Below are 7,980 nucleotides of genomic sequence, written 5' to 3'. Positions count from 1 at the left end.
AGCTGGCGTACACTGCCCTCTGTGGCAATGAGTTCCACAGGTTCACCACTCTCTGAGTGAAGAAATTCCCCCTCATCTCTGTCCTAAATGGTTTAGCCCTTATCCTTAAATTATGTCCTCTAGTTCTGTTCTCACCCGCCAAGGGAAACATTCCTTCTGCATCCAGTCTGTCTAGACCTGTCAGAATTTTATACACTTCTATGAGGTCCCCTCTCAATCTTCTAAACTCCAGTGTGTACATCCCTAAACTACATAGTCTCTCCTCATAGGTCATTCCCGCCATTCCTGGTATCAGCCTGGTGAATCGCCGCTGCACCCCCTCCATGGCAAGAACATCCTTCCTCAGATGAGGCGACCAAAACTGTACACAGTACTCGAGGTGTGGTCTCACCAGTGCCCTGTACAGCTGCAGCAAGGTATCCCTGTTCCTGTATTCTAACCCTTTTGCTATGAAGGCCAGCATACCGTTTGCCTTCTTGAGCATACCGTTTGCCTTCTTATATAACAGACTCAAGGGGCTGAATGGCCTCCTCCTGTTTCTGTGTAACAGGCTCAAGGGGCTGAATGGCATCCTCCTGTGCATGTAAAACAGGCGTGAAGGGCTGAATGCCTCCTCCTGTTCATGTATAACGGGCTTGAGGGGCTGAATGGCCTCCTCCTATTCCTGTGTAACCGGCTCGAGGGGCTGAATGGCCTCCTCCTGTTCCTGTCTAACAGGGTTGAGGGGCTGAATGGCTTCCTCCTTTTCCTGTATAACACGCTCGAGAGGCAGAATAGCCTCCTCCTGTTCCTGTATAACAGGCTCGTGTGTCTGAATTGTCTCCTCTTGTTCCTGTGTAACAGGCTTGAGTGGCTGAATGGCCTCCTCCTGTTACTGTGTAACAGGCTCGAGGGGCTGAATGGCATCCTCCTGTGCATGTATAACAGGCTCGAGGGGCTGAATGGCCTCCTCTTGTTCATGTATAACAGACTTGAGGGGCTGAATGGCCTCCTCCTGTTCCCATATAACAGACTCGTGTGTCTGAATTGCCTCCTCCTGTTCCAGTGTCGCAGGCTTGAGGGACTGAATGTCCTCCTCCTGTTCATGTGTGGCAGGTTTGAGGGGCTGAATGGCCTCCTGCTGTTCCTGTGAAACAGACTCGTTGGTCTGAATTGCCTTCTCCTGTTCCTTTATAACTGGATCATGGGTCTGATTTGCCTCCTCTTCATCCTATGTAACAGTTTCGAGGGGCTGAATGGAGTTCTACTGTTCTTGTACAGATCTTGTATCGCTGAACGGCTTCCTCCTGTCCAATGCAACAGGCTCGAGGTGTAAAAGGCCGCCTCTTGTCCCTGTGTAACAGGCTCGAGGGGCTGAATGGCCTCCTCCTGTTCCTGTATAACAGGCTAAAGGGGCTAAATGGCCTCCATCCTGTTCCTGTGTAAAAGGGTCATGGGACTGAATGGTTTCCTCCTGTTCCTGTGCAAAACGGCCATGGGACTGAATGGCCTCCTCCTGCTCCTGTGTAACTGACTCAGGGGTTGAGTGTCCTCAGAGGGAAAGTGTCGGGGCGGTAGTTTCCCTTCTCTGAATTACCGATTTACTGAAAAACGGACTGTCAGTGGAGGAACCACCAAACTCTCGCCCAAAATCCGACTCTGGTGGGACTCGAACCCACAACCTTTGAATGGCCTTAATCTGTCATACAACTAGAAGTCCAATGCACTATCCATTGCGCCACAGAGCCAATTACATAAAGTTCTATTACAAAAGCAAAATAGTGTTGATGCTGGAAATCTGAAATATAAACAGATGAAATGCTGGAAACACTCTGCAGGTCAGGCAGCATTCCATGTCTGTTTAAAAGGGGTCTACTTTCAGTCCCGGATCATTCTGTGTCTGTTTAATAGGGACATGCTGTCAGTCCCGGATCATTCTGTGTCTGTTTAAAAGGGACATGCTGTCAGTCCCGGTTTATTCTGTGTCTGTTTAAAAGGGACATGCTGTCAGTCCCGGATCATTCTGTGTCTGTTTAAAAGGGACATGCTGTCAGTCCCGGTTTATTCTGTGTCTGTTTAAAAGGGACATGCTGTCAGTCCCGGATTATTCTGTGTCTGTTTAAAAGGGATGTTCTGTCAGTCCCGTGTCATTCTGTGTCTGTTTAAAAGGGACATGCTTTCAGTCCCGGATTATTCTATGTCTGTTTAAAAGGGATGTGCTGTCAGTCCCGGATTATTCTGTGTCTGTTCAAAAGGGATGTACTGTCAGTCCAGGATCACTCTGTGTCTGTTTAAAAGGGATGTGCTGTCAGTCCCGGGTCATTCTGAGTCTGCTTAAATGGGATGTGCTGTCAGTCCCGGATCATTCTGTGTCTGTTTAAAAGGGATGTGCTGTCAGTCCCGGATCATTCTGTGTCTGTTTAAAAGGCATGTGCTGTAAGTCCCTGGTCATTCTGTATCTGTTTAAAAGGGATGTGCTGTCAGTCCTGGATCATTCTGTGTCTGATTAAAACGGGTGTTACATAATATTATAGAGTCTGCCCCACAGAAACAGTCCATTTGCACGAACTGGTCTCCACACGAGGCTCCTCCTTCTCTATTTCTCCTCACCCCCCAAATAAAACTAGAATCAATAATGGTAACCATGAAACTATCGGATTGTCGTAAAAACCCATCTGGTTCACTAATGTCCTTACCCGGTCTGGCCTTTGTGTGACTCCAGTCCCATAGCAATGTGATTGATTCTTAACTGCCCTCTGACATGGCCTAGCAAGCCACTCAGTTGTAACAAACCGCTATGAAACAAAATAATAAAAATGAAACTGGACGGACCACCTGGCCTGATCCATATCAGCCTCTCCTGAGGTCCCCACCATCACAGAAGCCAGTCTTCAGCCAATTCGATTCACTCCACGTGATATCAAGAAAAGGCTGAGCACACTGGATACAGCAATGGCTCTGGGCCCTGACAACACCCCGGCTATTATTCTGAAGACTTGTGCTCCAGCCAAGCTGTTCCAATACAGCTACAACACTGGCATCTATCCAACAATGTGGAAGACTGCCCAGGTATGTCCTGTCTACAAAAAGCAGGACAAATCCAATCCAGCCAATTACCGCCCCATCAGTCTACTCTCTACTCTCAATCATCAGCAAAGTAATGGAACGTTTCATCCACAGTGCTGTAAACTGGCACTTACTGACCAATAACCTGCTCATTGATGCCCGGTTTGGGTTCTGCCAAGAGCACTCGGCTCCCGACTTCATTAAAACCTTGGTCCAACATGAACAAAGGAGCTGACCACCAACATCCTGGGGGTTACCATTGAACATAAATACTGTGACACCAAGAGAAGGTCAGAGGCTAGGCATTCTGCGTCGGGTGTCTCACCTCCTGACTCCCCAAAGCCTTTCTACCATCGACACGGCACAAGTAAGGAGTGTGATGGAATACTCTCCACTTGCCTGGATGAGTGCAGCTCCAACAACACTCAAGAAGTTCGACACCTTCCAGGACAATGCAGCCCGCTTGATTGGCACCCCATCCACCACCTTAAACATTCACTCCCTCCACCACCGGCGCACCGTGGCTGCAGTGCGTACCATCTACAAGATGCACTGCAGCAACTCACCAAGGCTTCCTCAGCAGCACCTGCCAAACACGCAACCTCTTCCACCTAGAAGGACAAGCGCAGCAGGCGCATGGGAACACCCCCACCTCCAAGTTCCCCTCCAAGTCACACACCATTCTGACTTAGAAGTATATTGCCGATCCTTCATCGTCGCTGGGTCAAAATCCTGGAACTCCCTCCCTAACAGCACTGTGGGAGCACCTTCACCACACGGACTGTAGCGGTTCAAGAAGGCGGCTCATCACCACCTTCTCAAGGGGCAATTAGGGATGGGCATTTAATGCTGGCCTTGCCAGCGCACCCACAACCCATAAACGAATTTAAAAAATCCTATCAGCATATCCTTCTATTCCTTTCTCCCTTCCTCTTAAATGCATCTAGTAGTATTCACCTCAACTACTGCATTCTCAGCACTCTTTGGCCAAAGAAGTTAATCCCGAATTCCCTGCTGGATTTATTGGTGAGTATTTATGACCTGTCTTCTCTGAGCTAGTTCCTGACTCACTCACAGTAGGAAGCATTTTCTTACTGTTAATGTGCAGCTGCGATGGCCGAGTGGTTAAGGCGTTGGACTCGAAATCCAATGGGGTTTCCCCGCGCAGGTTCGAATCCTGCTCGCAGCGACTTTGATGCAAATGTTTTATTTCATCGGCTCCCTGTGGCGATCACTGGCCCCGAAATTGATCAGAATTCCCTCCACTGCACTTTATTACACTGATTAACCCAAAGTTCCAATTGAAACACTAATAATTTATCGGCATCAATTAGATATTGTGGATTTGTTGGGAACTAGTGAGCAATACACACACAAAGCAGCATCAAAAATACTAATTATAAAGAGCCCTGCAGTGTTTGTTATGGAAACACCTTCAGCAACTAAGTGGGAACACGGTTTGGTTTTGTAAAACTGAACACGAATTAAAAAGTGTGTAAAAAGACCGTGGCAGGACTCGAACCTGCAATATCCTGATAACCTCAGAAATTAATACCAAAGTCTGACGCCTTATCCATTAGGCCACGCGATCAGTAGGAGTAATTTGCAGATCAGCGCCATCTGTGGACAGATAGACACAGGGTCAACCTTCCAGTTCCTTGAGCTCTCTGCAGAACTAAGGTTTTGTCGCTTTGCTTCAAAGTATGACAGCTCCAATCTTTTCAGCAAATAGCAAAATTAAGAAACTACCCACAACATCAAAAAGTAAATGGCCCGTATGGGGATCGAACCCACGACCTTGGCGTTATTAGTTCTACGCTCTAACCTACTGAACTAACCGACCTGCCATAACTCCTTTTGCTGTTAAATTCAATTTATGTTGATTTTTGGTTTTTGTCAGTTGTCAGTGCTCCGGTTTCCTCCCACAGTCCAAAGATGTGCGGGTTAGGTTGATTGGCTACGATAAATTGACCCTTCGTGTCAGGGGGATTAAACATGTGGGGTTACGGGGATAGGGTGGGATATGTGTTGGTGTAGGGGTTACGGGGATCGGGTGGGATATGTGTCGGTGCAGGCTCGATGGGCCGAAATGGCCTCTATCTGCACTGTGGGGTTTCTGTGATTCTGTGACTTCGAAGTCTGTAAAAGAAAGACTCTGATTTCTACAGCGCCTTTCACCTGAGGACATCTCAAAGCGCTTTACAGGCAATGTAGTTGTAGTCACTGTTGTAATGTAGGAAAAAGAGCAGCAGGCAATTTGTGCACAGCAAGCTCCCACAATGTGATAATCGAGGATAACCTGTTTTAGTGATGGTGATTTGAGGATAAATATTGGCGAAAGGACACCGGGGTAAACCTCACCACCCCCTGCTCTTCTTACAATTGTGACATGGGATCTGTTATGTCCACCCGAGAGGGCAGAGGGGGCCTCAGTTTTGGAATTGTATTCCACCACAATCTGTAACCTGATGGACCGGTGTATTCCTCACACTACCTTTAGCATCAAGACAGGGGACCAGCCCTGGTTCAATGAGGAGTGTAGAAGAGCATTTCAGGAGCAGCACCAGGCGTACCTAAAATGAAGTGCCAACCTCATGAAGCTACAACTCAGGACTACACACATGCTAAGCTATGGAAACCGCATGTGTAGACAGAGCTAAGCGATCCAACAACCAACGGATCAGATCCAAGCTCTGCAATGCTTCCACATCCAGTCGTGACAATTTTAATTTAATTTAATTTGTTCCTAGGACTTGGGCATCGCTGGCAAGGCCAGCATTAATTGCCCATCCCTAATTGCCCTTGAGAAGGTGGTAGTGAGAAGCCCTCTTGGCCCGCTGCAGTCAATGAGGTGAAGGTACTCCAATAGTACTGTTAGGGAGGGATTTCCAGGATTTTGACCTAGCGACGATGAAGTTATGGTGATATATTTTCACGTCGGGATGGTGTGTAACTTGGAGGGGAACTTGGAGGTGATGGTGTTCCCATGCACCTGCTGCCCTTATAAGAACATAAGAACATAAGAAATAGGAGCAGGAGTAGGCCATTCAGCCCCTCGCACCTGCTCCACCATTCAATAAGGTCATGGCTGATCTGTTCTTGGCCTTAACTCCACTTTTCTGCCTGTTCCCCCTTAACCCTTGACGCTCCGATAGTTCAACAATCTGTCTATCTCAGCCATGAATATAATCAATGATTCAGGCTCCACAGCTCTCTGGGGCAGATAATTCCAAAGATTCACAAGCCTCTGAGAGAAGAAATTCCTCCTCATCTGCGTCTTAAATGGACAAATCCTTATTCTGAAACTATGCCACCTGATTCTAGATTCCCCCATGAGGGAAAACACCCTCTCAGCATCTACCCTGTCAAGACCCATGGGGATTTATCCATTCCATTCTATTCCATTCTCCCAGTTTCTCTGTCTCCGTTGCATCTGTTCTGATGATGCCACCTTCCATACCAGTGCTTCCGGTATGTCTTCCATTTCCCTCAACTGAGGATCCCCCTCTACCATGGTCGACATGACACTCGACCGTGTCTGTTCCATTTCCCGCACTACTGCTCTCATCCCTTCCGCTCACTCCCAGAAACATGATAGGGTTCCTCCCTTGTCCTCACCTTTCACCCCACCCGCCTCCACATTCAACGGATCATCCTGCGCCATTTCCACCACCTCCAGCATCAAACACATCTTCCCCTCCTCCCTTTCAGCATTTCGAAGGGACCGCTCTCTCCATGGCAGCCTGGTCCACTCCTCTATCACCCCAACACCCCTGCTCCTTCGCCCGGCACCATCCCATGCAAGTGCAGGAGATGCAGCACCTGCCCTTTTAACTCCTTCCTTCCCATCGCCCAGGGCACCAAACACTCCTTCCAGGTGAATCAGCGATTACCTGTACTTCTTACAATTTAGTTACTGTATTCGCTGAATCTACATTGTGACACCAAATTCTGATTGGGTGCCCGCTTTGCAGAACAGTTGGCAAGTGTGACCCCGAGCTTCCGATCACCTGTCACTATAATTATCTGCTCCACTCCCTCTCTGATCTCTCCTTCCTTGGCCTGTTGCACTGTTCCAATGAAGCTCTACGTAAGCTCGAGGAACAGCACCTCATCTTTCTATTCGGCACTTTACAGCCTTCTGGACTTAACACCGAGTTCAACAATTTCAGGCTATAAATTGGCCCCTGTATTTCTTTTATTTTTTTAATTTGTTCCCATGTTTCCTCACATGACATTTGTTAATGTTTCTGCCATAATCATTCACACCTCATATTGAGCCATCTTTTGATCGTTAACGTGTCCTATTACCTCTGCTTTTGCCTTGCACCATCATCCCTTTTGTAAGTCAATCTCTCCTGCCTTCCATTCTATCACAGACATTCCGTCTATTCTTACCTCGCCTCCACCCACCCCTGCTTAAAAATCCCTCTTCCCTAATCTTTTCCAGTTCTGATGAAGGGTTCGACCTGAAAGGTTAACTCTGTTTCTCCCTCACTCGATGCTGCCTGACCTGTTGAGTGTTTCCAGCATTCTCTGTTGTTATTGAAATGAACACAGTGACGGAGTTTCATCACTCATTATTAGGATTTGTTTAGCTTTCCCTTGTGTGGCCGCGTGGCCTAATGGATAAGGCGTCTGACTTCGGTGTAAATTCTGATGCCATCAGAAGATTGCAGGTTCGAGTCCTGCCGTGGTCGTTTTGCACACTTTTTAATTCATGTTCAACTTCAGAAAACCAAACCGCGTTTCCACACTTTTCCTTCCAAGCATTGCAGGGTTCTTTATTAAATGGAATTTTTACATGCTGTCTTATGTGTCAATTTCTCACTGATCTTTGCCAACAGTTTCAAACAAATCCACAATTTCTAATTGATGACAAATTAGTGTTTCCAATTGGAACAACAGCTTTGGGTTAATCAGTGTAATAACGTA

The 7,980-nt window shown here is 47.3% G+C and overlaps 3 non-coding genes across 3 annotated transcripts; 2 read left to right on the top strand and 1 right to left on the bottom strand.

Moving 5' to 3' along the window:
* Window positions 1-1,633: 1,633 nt before the first annotated feature.
* Window positions 1,634-1,727, bottom strand: trnar-ucu (transfer RNA arginine (anticodon UCU)). Its single transcript has 2 exons — window positions 1,691-1,727; window positions 1,634-1,669 (listed from the first exon to the last, which is right to left on the bottom strand). It is a non-coding gene; the product is annotated as a tRNA-Arg (tRNA).
* A 2,425-nt stretch (window positions 1,728-4,152) lies between these two features.
* On the top strand, window positions 4,153-4,234 carry trnas-cga (transfer RNA serine (anticodon CGA)). Its single transcript has one exon. It is a non-coding gene; the product is annotated as a tRNA-Ser (tRNA).
* Window positions 4,235-7,656: 3,422 nt separating this feature from the next.
* trnar-ucg (transfer RNA arginine (anticodon UCG)) lies at window positions 7,657-7,745 on the top strand. Its single transcript is given in 2 exon segments — window positions 7,657-7,693; window positions 7,710-7,745. It is a non-coding gene; the product is annotated as a tRNA-Arg (tRNA).
* Window positions 7,746-7,980: the final 235 nt, after the last annotated feature.

This window comes from Somniosus microcephalus, unplaced genomic scaffold, assembly GCF_052327205.1.
Source record: "Somniosus microcephalus isolate GS21.2 unplaced genomic scaffold, FLI_Smic_1.0 unresolved_chr8, whole genome shotgun sequence".
Taxonomy (NCBI): Eukaryota; Metazoa; Chordata; class Chondrichthyes; order Squaliformes; family Somniosidae; genus Somniosus; species Somniosus microcephalus.
Note: the sequence above shows the minus strand (reverse complement) of the source record. Positions and strands in the feature narration are given on the sequence as shown.